Source organism: Populus euphratica, unplaced genomic scaffold (assembly GCF_000495115.2).
Source record: "Populus euphratica unplaced genomic scaffold, PopEup_1.0 scaffold1976.1, whole genome shotgun sequence".
NCBI classification, from domain to species: Eukaryota; Viridiplantae; Streptophyta; class Magnoliopsida; order Malpighiales; family Salicaceae; genus Populus; species Populus euphratica.
The window spans coordinates 11,032-21,423 of NW_011501822.1; the positions used below are offsets into that span (position 1 = coordinate 11,032).

General features: G+C 28.7%; 2 long non-coding RNA genes across 3 annotated transcripts in view; one reads left to right on the forward strand and one right to left on the reverse strand.

Annotated features, from left to right (window-relative positions):
* LOC105118473 (uncharacterized) overlaps nt 1–10,392 on the reverse strand; it is a 17,286-nt gene that overhangs the window by 6,421 nt on the left and 473 nt on the right. Inside the window, exon 2 of the long non-coding RNA XR_840948.1 lies at nt 10,163–10,166. This is a non-coding gene — a long non-coding RNA (uncharacterized LOC105118473). The remainder of the gene's footprint in view (nt 1–10,162; nt 10,167–10,392) is intronic.
* LOC105118472 (uncharacterized) overlaps nt 6,683–10,392 on the forward strand; it is a 10,770-nt gene continuing 7,060 nt past the window's right edge. For both annotated transcript variants that reach the window (XR_840946.1, XR_840947.1), the window contains exon 1: nt 6,683–6,960. This is a non-coding gene — a long non-coding RNA (uncharacterized LOC105118472). The remainder of the gene's footprint in view (nt 6,961–10,392) is intronic.

Below are 10,392 nucleotides of genomic sequence, written 5' to 3' on the forward strand. Positions count from 1 at the left end.
GGTAAAGGAAAAGGATCAAACCCAACATTTCCGTTCTCCAGAATGATTTCATGCTTCTCGTTTATTAATCATTTTCGTGGTGAAAATGGGATATGGATAGCATGGTTGCCTTGGCTTTCTGGGTTACACAACCAATTTGGCTGCTGAACAACTCCAAGCCACATTCCATGGTTTGTGCCAGCATGAATTCTTGGGTCCAAAATTGTTATTTTTTAAACTGAATCTAAGGAAGCTTTACATGCCTCTAATGGTACAAGCAGTTGTCATCCAAGGTATGCAATTATCATGAATATTCGGTCTCTTATGCAGCAGAGTTGGGGGTGTAGACTGTAACGTACTTTGGGAGAGGGGAATGCTTGCGCTGATTTCCTTGCCAAGACTGGTGCGCAGCAGTCTAATGATTGAGCTGGGTTATGCCTCGTTTACTCTGTGATCATTGGAGCCCTTCTTTCTTGAGACCCTAGTGTTAGTTTCTTCTTTTCCTCTGTATTTCAACAACTATATTTCTATTTCTTTCCTGGTCCCCCTCCGCAATCTCTCTCTCTCTCTCTTTTTTGCGTTCCATAATGCTTTTCTTTTCCTCCTTATTCCATCATTATCTCTATTTATTGAGGTTTTGTTGCATAACTATGTTTGTGTTTCATCATCTTTTTCTTTTTTTTTTCTTTATATGGGGTGTTTGGGTCAACTTACGCGCACCATAACTAATTTTCACGGTCCACTGAACATCCTGCAAGCCCAGGAAGCAGGTAAGGCACCGTGAAAGTGATAGGTGTGCATGGTAAGGCTCAAACTCAGGTGTAAAGAAAGGAAACAAGTCTTTCCTATCGACTAGAACCTCGCGCATAACTGTTCCATTCTCTTTGAATTGAGGTGTAGTGTTGTTAAGACCCCACCATGTATATAAGTTTTGTTTTGTCTTTTATGTTTCACGTAACATAATTTAAAATTTATCCTTGAATTTAGAATCTCATTATGCATTTTTTAATGTAAAACTAATATTTATATTTTATTTCCCTTTAATATTTTTTTTATTTAATATAATTAATTGTTAATAAATGTTTATATGGAGAGAGCTTCATTCAAGTTAGTATTAACATGATGTATCATGTTAGTTTAATCTTAGTGATGGAAATGGGTGCCCTACAAAATTCAAGTCAATGGGAACGTTTACAAGTAGTATTTTTTTTTTTTTTGATAAGCAAATGAGAAAGACAGCGGCGTACGTACCTCTTGTACTGTGAACTAAAAACCCAAATCTAATATATACATTGCACCGTGGATTGGATTGCTATAATACAATTATATTTTTATCACTTTTAGTTATAGCCAAGAAAGAACAAATTCAGGGACAAAATAGTTTTTTCATGAAATTCAATTGATATTGTCAACATAAAAAGGGTAAATTAATCTTTTTATATTTTTACCATCTTTTATTTGTCCTTTATATTGTGTATTCGCGCATCCGGCCATAAAAAACAGTTGATCTTTAGATTTTGTTTTGCCACAAGTTAGTCTTTAAAAAAAAAATTTATATATAGATTTTTTTCAACATATTTTTTGTGTTTAAAAAAATCTAACTGAAAATAAAAAAAAATTTATATATATATATAATCAAATAAATAAAAAATTATATGTGTTATTAAGTAGACAAAAAACTATAAACAATAACTAAAATTAAAACTGGAAAAATCAAGAGACAAAAATAGATTAAAATATTTAATTTTATAAGAAAAGATATTTATATGATTGTGTTTGCTAAATTTATTGATTAAAATAAGTTTTTTATTCAATCAAATGATAAAAGAAATAAATACACACATATTAAATTAAATAAATAAAAGAAAAAAAGGAATAATATGCGAGACTGCACATATTAGAAATATTATTTGAAAATAATTTTTTTATTTTTAAAAATAAAATTAATCTATATAAAAGATTAAAAAAATTATAGATAAATTAGAAGAACCTCCTAAAAAATTAAAAAATAATTGTCTTTCTCTTAACAACATAAAAAAAGGAGGATATTGATCTAAATATAAATATAAAAATATAAAAAAGAATTGATTTAAAAAATAAAAATATAAAAAACAAAAATAGAAACAAAGACCACAAGTTGCTGGACCTAGCAAGCCAGGTAAGCGTGCTTGGCCTATTTTGTTAAGGCCCCATGCGCGTTGACTTTTTTTTGTTACAAATTATTTATGAAAAATATAAGATGATGTGTCACCCGTGGGCTATATTTTTTTTTTCTTTTATACATGCATGCTTTTTAGATGCATTTTTACATAAAAATATTAAAATTTTAAATTAAAAGGTCCATACATACATGTAATCAAATAGATCGACAACTATGTGAATTAATAATAAAAAAGATATTGATGATAACTAAAAAGAAATTTTAAAAATTCAAATGTGTTAATAAACGAAATATTTACCTTGTTGTGTTTTTTGAATTTTTTTATTAAAATTAATATTTTTATTCAATCAAATGATATTAAAAATAAACACACTTATTAAATTGATCAAATAAAATAAAAGTGAAAAAAATATTATGCAAGGTTATACATATTATGTTATCTGAAAATAAATATTTTTTATTTTTAAAATAAAATTCTTATATACAAAAAGATAAAAGAAAATTTTTTTGATGAATTAGAATGAGTTTTTCAAAAATTAAATACAAACAACACTATAAAAACATAATCTCTATCCAAAAAAAACACAAATGAGGGATATTAATTAAAATATAAATTTGAAAAATATTAAAAAAAACACATAAAAATACTAATAGAAAAAGGCAATATATAAAAGAAATTATTTGATTGTTGTGATTTAACTCGTTAAACTCATGATCTAAAAATAAATTTAACTCATTTTGGTTCAATATTTTTTCCCCTTAAATATTTATTCAACTTTTAACATAAAAAAATAAATTCGTAACCCGGATCATAAACTCAACTGGATTTAATATTTATTTCCATTAAATTTTAAAAAAAATAAAAATAAACCATTTACCTAGATCATGAACTCAACTGGATTCAATAAATTATTTTTTCTTAAATTTATACTTAACCTTTAAAAAAAAATTAAAAACACATAACACAATAAAAAAAATTATATCCAAACAAGGATTAGAAAATAAAAAAATTATAGATAAATTATATTAATTGAAACATAAATTTAAATTATCTAAAAACAGATATATATAAAAAATATAAAAAAATTAATATAAAAAATATCCAATTGTTATATCCTAACATTCTTTTCTCGGTTTTCTATACAATAGAGTTTTCAAAAGGGGCTTCTAATCCATAGACCATGCAGAGATTTCATATATAATTAAAAAAAAAAAAAAAAAGAGCGAACGTGTTGATAACAATACCTCAAAAAATTCAGAAAGGAAAGGCGATGTCACGAATAACCAGACGTGGTATCTTGCAGTCCTTGTATAATCGGACCGTAATAATAACAGTGAATGGGAAAAAAAGAAAAAGGAAAAAACACACAGAGCGCAGCTCTAAGAGCTAGTGGCTAGTTACGTAATAATCTTATAGAACTCTTTGCTGTCTATTAGGATTAAGTATCTTTTTCTGAATGATTTTAAAGATATAGGGTCCATGTCCATTTGGTACATTATTTGAAAATAAATAAGTTTTTAAATACTGATATGAAAATTATCAAAAATAAAACTCTAAGGGTGCTCCATGGCTCACTGTAAAGATAGATGTTTTACACCGTAGATCGCTATAATACAATTATATTTTTATCACCTTTAGTTATAGCCAAGAAAGAACAAATTTAGGGACAAAATAGTTCTCTCATGAAATTCAATTGATATTTTCAACATAAAAAGGGTAAATTAGTCTTTTTCATATTTTTACCATCTTTTCTGGGTCCTTTGTATTGTGTATTCGCGCAGTTGGGCATAAAAAACAATTGATATTTAGATTTTTTTTTTTTGCCAATTTTCTTTTAATAAAAGATTTTATATATAGATTTTTTTTCAACTTTTTTTTTTGTATTTAATAAATTCTAAGTGAAAATAAAAAATTTTATAATCATAAACAATAATTAAAAATAAAACTGAAAAAATAAAGAGATAAAAGTAGATTAAGATATTTAATTTTATAAGAAGAGATATTTATATGATTGTGTTTGCTAAATTTATTGATTAAAAAAAATTATTCAATCAAATGATAAGAAAAATAAATACACACACATTAAATTAATTAAATAAAAAAAGAATAATATGCAAGGTGGCACATATTAGAAATATTATTTAAAAATAATTATTTTTATTTTTAAAAATAAAATTTGTCTATACAAAGGATTAAAAAAATTTAGATAAATTAAAAAAACCTCCTAAAAAATTAAAAGTGTAGTTAAAAAATAATTATCATTTCAAAAAGGCTCTTTGAACAACATAAAAAACTTAATTTAAATATAAATAAACATATAAATAAAGAATTAATTTAAAAAATAGAAACACAAAAAACAAAAACAATGGCCATAAGCTATTGGACCTCGCAAACTAGGTTCGCATGCTTAGCCCATTTTGTTAGGGCCTATATATGCTGATTATTTTTTTTTGTTGTTGCAAATTGTTATGAAAAAATAAGATAATACGTCACTTTTGGGTTATATTTTTTATCTTTTACAAAAACATTATACATACATGCTTTTTTATGCATTTTTTACATAAAAATATTAAAATTTTAAATTAAAAAGTTGATGCATGCATGTAATCAAATAGATCGAGAACTATGTAAATTATTAATAATAAAAAAGATATTGATGATAATTAAAAATAAAATTAAAAGATTCAAATGTGTTAATAAACAAAATATTTACCTGGTTATGTTTTTTGAATTTTTTATTAAAATTAATATTTTTATTCAATCAAATGATATTAAAAATAAACACATATATTAAAGTGATTAAATAAAATAAAAGTGGAAAAAAAATATTATGCAAGACTATACATGTTATGTTATCTGAAAATAAATATTTTTTATTTTTAAAATAAAATTCTTGTATACAAAAAGATAAAAGAAAAATTGATGATGAATTATAATGATTTTTCCAAAAATTACATACACACAAGACTATAAAAAAAATCTCAATTCAAAAAATAATCAACAAAAAAAACACAAATAAAGGATATTAATTAAAATATAAATTTAAAAAATATTTAAATAAACACATAAAAAATACTAATAGAAAAAAGCAATATCAGGTAAAAAAAATTATTTGATTATTATGGTTTAACTCATTAAACTCATGACCCGGACAATAAATTTAACTCAATCAGGTTTGATAGTTTTTTTCTTTAAATATTTATTCAAATTTTAATAGAAAAAAATAAATTCATGACTCAGATCATAAACTCAACCAGGTTTAATATTAGTTTTCATTAAATTTTAAAAATATAAAATAAATTATTTATCTAAACCTTGAACTTAATTGGATTCAATAAATTATTTTTCTTTGAGTTTATATTCAATCTTTCTAAAAAAATTTAAAACACACAACATGATAAAAACAAATTATATAAAAAAATGAAAAAATCATAGATAAGTTATATTAATTAAAATTTAAATTTAATTATCTAAAAACAGATATATATAAAAAGATAGCAATATAAAAAAAATCCAATTGTTATAATTTAATTCATTAAATTCATACTTGATTCTATAAACTCAATTGAATTCAATATTTGTTTTATGGCTTAACTCATTAAGTTTCTATAAAATCAATTGAATTGAATATAAAAAAGCAATATAAAAAAAATCCAATTGTTATGGCTTAACTCATTAAGTTTCTCTATAATGGTTAAAGGAAAGAGATCAAACCCAACTTTTCCGTTCTTCAGAATGATTTCATGCTTCTTGTTTATTAATTATTTTCATGGTGAATATGGGATATGGATAAAAGAACAAAGTGTGATTGCTAATTTATAAAAACAAATAAAAAGATTAGAAAAGAATGAGAAGAATAATAATTTATAAAGAGTTTTTTTTGGAAAGATACAACTTTATATATAGCTATTCTTTATAACTTGTATTTAATGCTTAAAATTATAAGTTTATTTATAATTTTTTTGTCTGGATAATCAAGAAATTATATCTTATATCATTTATAGGCCTCAACTTGAGTTTTCGTAAAAGAACCAGTACCCTATGTCAAATTTTGTCGGCCACCGACATTAGAACACAGTACAGTGCCTTTCGTTTTGTCAAGAGAAATTAATTGTATAGTGTTGTTGATCCATTCAATTCATTCGAGCATTAAAGTGATCTCTTGTGATGTAATTTTTTATATATATGAAAATATGAGCTAAACAATCCAGCGTTGCCACATTCCTCATCTTATCACCTTCAACACCGCCGATCACTGCCACCCTATCCCATGTATACGGAGTTAGCTGATCGCTTTTATCATAGATCAGCATTGAAAGAGCTAGCGAAACATAAGAGAGATACTATGAAGAGTCTTTCCTTGTCTGCTCTAACATTGTCGTTGTTGTTGATGATGATGATGCTCAACACAAAAAGTTGCGGTGCTAGTATTTCACTGCCAGAAATGGACGGTCACGTCCCCTTGTACTCCATAGCTGATGCCAACATAGATTTGGAGTTCATCATGGATTCTGAAATTAACAGGATTCTTAATACTGGCTCTCGCAATGCTGGAGGTGGTGCTCTCAATCCTCATAAACCGGTGTTTGGTGGCGGCCGAGGAAATCGATACAACTTGGGTAAGGGTTCTCCTAATCCGAAATGCAGGTCGCCGTACAAACGCGACTGCAAGTAGTTTCTTTCATATACTAGCAGTTATTCCATGCCCATGATATGTACCTATTTAATTTTAAGGGAGCTTGTTAATTCCCTTTCTACGACTGTCATTATTATCTATTGGAACCGAGTGGGTGTCGAATTGAATCATATAATACTCATGGTAGATTAAATTTTTCTTTAAACTTCATATTAAATTACTTGTGGTTGAGAATTCAGTATATAGATATAAAGAAAAGTGTTGTCATAGAGAAGACATAATCACACACAAACCCTTGCAGAGGCTAGGGAGACAGGGGGCCATGGCCCCCCCTGAAGCTTAAAAAATATGTTATACTCAATGGCTCTCTCATTTAAAACATTTCTTGTGAAACTTATTGATACCGTCTACCCACTAAGTAAAAAATAGACACTAATTCGGTATCACTTACAGCATCAATTGGTACTATTTGCCTTATTTTTATCTTTTGCAAGATAAAAATAAGGATACTTGCTTATAAATAAGCAGTGAATTCTTACTATATAGAGCACACTCAAGAGAGAAATAAGAGAAAAAGAATAGAGTGAGAGAGATAAAATAATCCCATAAAATTATGAGAAATTTGTGAAATAGTAAGTGAGGTGTTTTCTCTTATTATTAGAGAGATTTCAGTTGTTCTCCTATTAGTAAAGAGAGGTTGTAATTTTCACATTACTTAGTAAAATCCTCCTATACTTGCCTGTGGACGTAGCCTAATTTGGGTGAATCACGTAAATTCTTGTGTGTCATTTCTCATTTTATCTTGTCTTTTACCTTCTTTTATCTTGTTGGGTTTGCATGCAGTATCCTAACAATGATATCAGAGCCTTCTGATTGGTGTTATTAATATACAAAAGTTATTCGTGTATACGATTACTATTTAAGTCTACGATACTATTCACATATACGATATTGTTCACATACGTTACTGTTGACGTATATAGAAAGTCAGTGCAGTGATTAAATACAATTTAGAAAGTTCTGTTTAAGAAGATTGGGTTTTAAGCAGGACCGTTTATGACCCCTCTAATCTTTCCTAGGAATTTACTTAGTAAAATATTATTCACACAATTCTATTTCTGTATACGTTACAGATCTGTGAAACAAAGATAGCTGAATGGATCTCCGTGAATATAGTGGCAACAAAGTACGAGAATGAGAGGTTTAATGAGAGTAATTTCTCAATGTGAAAAATGAGAATCAAGGCAATCTTAAGGAAAGACAATTGCTTAGCAGCAATTGAGGATCAACCCGCGAAGATCATTGATGATGCAAAATGAAATGAGATGGATGACAATACTATTGCTAACATATATTTAGCATTAGCCGATGAAGTATTATCAAGTGTGGCGGAGAAGAAAATAGCTAAGGAGATAGGAGAGACTTTAACAAAGCTATACGAGTCCAAGTCTTTGCACAATAAGATTATCTTAAAGCAGAGACTTTATACCCTTCAAATAGCAGAAACCACATCGATGACTGACCACATCAACACAATAAGAACTTTATTTTCACAACTCACTATGTTAAGTCAATAAATAGAGAAAAATAAATGTGTAGAGCTTCTACTTTAAAGTTTTCCTGATTCGTATGATCAATTTATTATCAAATTGACCAATAATATCCTCTTAGACTATTTAATCTTTGATGATGTTGCAGTCGCTATCTTGGAAGACGAAAATAGGCGCAAAAACAAAGGAGATAGAAATAGTTCGAACCAAACAAAGGCATTGTTGGTGTCAAGAGGAAGATTAACGAAGCGTGGCTCCAATGGGAGTCAAAGGTAGGGGAGGTCTAAATCAAGAAGTAACAAGACTGTGAAATGCTACAACTGTGACAGAAAAAGGCACTTCAAAAAGGATTGTTGGTTTAAAAAGGGTATAGAGAATACTATAGAGACATCAAATCCTCAAAGATGTGTTGCAAGCACCTCAAAAGATGGAGATGTTTTATATAGTGAAGCAACGACAATCTCTATAGATAAAGAAGAGCTCGTTGAGGTCTAGCTAATAGATTTAGGAGCAACATGGCATATGACTCCTAATCGAGATTGGTTCTATGCATATAAACCCATCTTTGGAGGCAAAGTATTCATGGGTGATATTCATGCTTTAGAGATTATTGGCATTAGCACCATCAAATTGAAGATGTATGATAGCTTAATTTATACTATTTTAGGAGTGCGATATATGAAAGACTTAAAAGAGAATCTTTTATCCATAGGACAATTTGATAGTCTTGGTTGTAAGATTCGAAAAGACAATGGAATTATGAGCATCATCAAAGGAGCGCTAGTGGTTTTAAAGGCAAAAAAGACGGTTGCAAACATGTTTATAGTAATGAGAGAAACACATCATGGGGCAGAAGCATCAATCGCATTAGCCAGTCCTGCAGAAGAGAAGACAATGATGTGACATAAAAAACTAGGCCACATGTCAGAGAAAGGTTCGAAGGTTATCTTTGATAAGAAGTTACTCCCTGAGCTTACAAAGGTCACTTTACCTTTTTGTGAGCACTGTGTTATAATTAAATAGCTCAAGTTGAAGGTTGGCACATCAACAATTAAGAGCAGATGCATCTTAGACCTGATTTACTCTGATGTTTGGCAAGCACTGATTGTATCCTTGGAAGGAGTAAGATACTTTGTATCATTAATAGATGACTTCTCCAAGAGATGTGGGGTGTATCCAATTAGAAGAAAGGAAGATGTGCTTGCAGTCTTTAAAACTTTTAAACCGTGGGTGGAACTTGAATTTAAAAAGAAGATCAAGTGTTTAAGGATTGACAATGAAAGAGAATATACCAGTGATGAATTTGATAACTTCTGTCAACATAAAGGTATCAAAAGGCAGTTCATAACGGCATACACTCCACAGCAAAATAGAGTAGCAGAGCGAATGAATAGAACTCTATTAAAAAGAATAAGAGCAATGTTAAAGATTGTAGGTCTAGGAAAGCCATTCTGGGCAGAAACAGTCAATACCGCATGTTATATGATAAATCGATCTTCATCAACTACGATTAAATTGAAGACACCAATGGAGATGTGGACTAGAAAACCAACTGTTTATTCTCTATTACATATATTTGGAAGTCATGTGTATGTGATGTACAATACATAAAAAGTCAGCAATCTAGATTCAAAATCCAGATAATATATATTCTTGGGATATGCTGATGGAGTGAAGGGGTATCGCTTATGGGATCCCACTACCCACAAGGTAGTCATCAGCAGAGATGTTATATTTACAGAAGGTAAGATGCAAATGAAAGAACATAATAGCATTCTAAAGGATACTACAGTAATCCATGTGAAAAATACTCAGAATCATACTTCTTCTGAAACTGCACTAGAGCATGAAGAACAAAAATAAATAAAGTCCGAAACTCCTAAAGTTTGGCGGTCAACTTGTGAAAAAAAGACCATCGACCTGGCACTCAAACTATGTTACTAAGAGTAACATTGCATACTATCTTCTAACAGAGGATGGAGAGCCATCAACTTTCCACGAGGCTATCAAAAGTATAGATGTATCTATGTGGATGACAGCAATGCAAGAGGAGATTGAAGCTCTG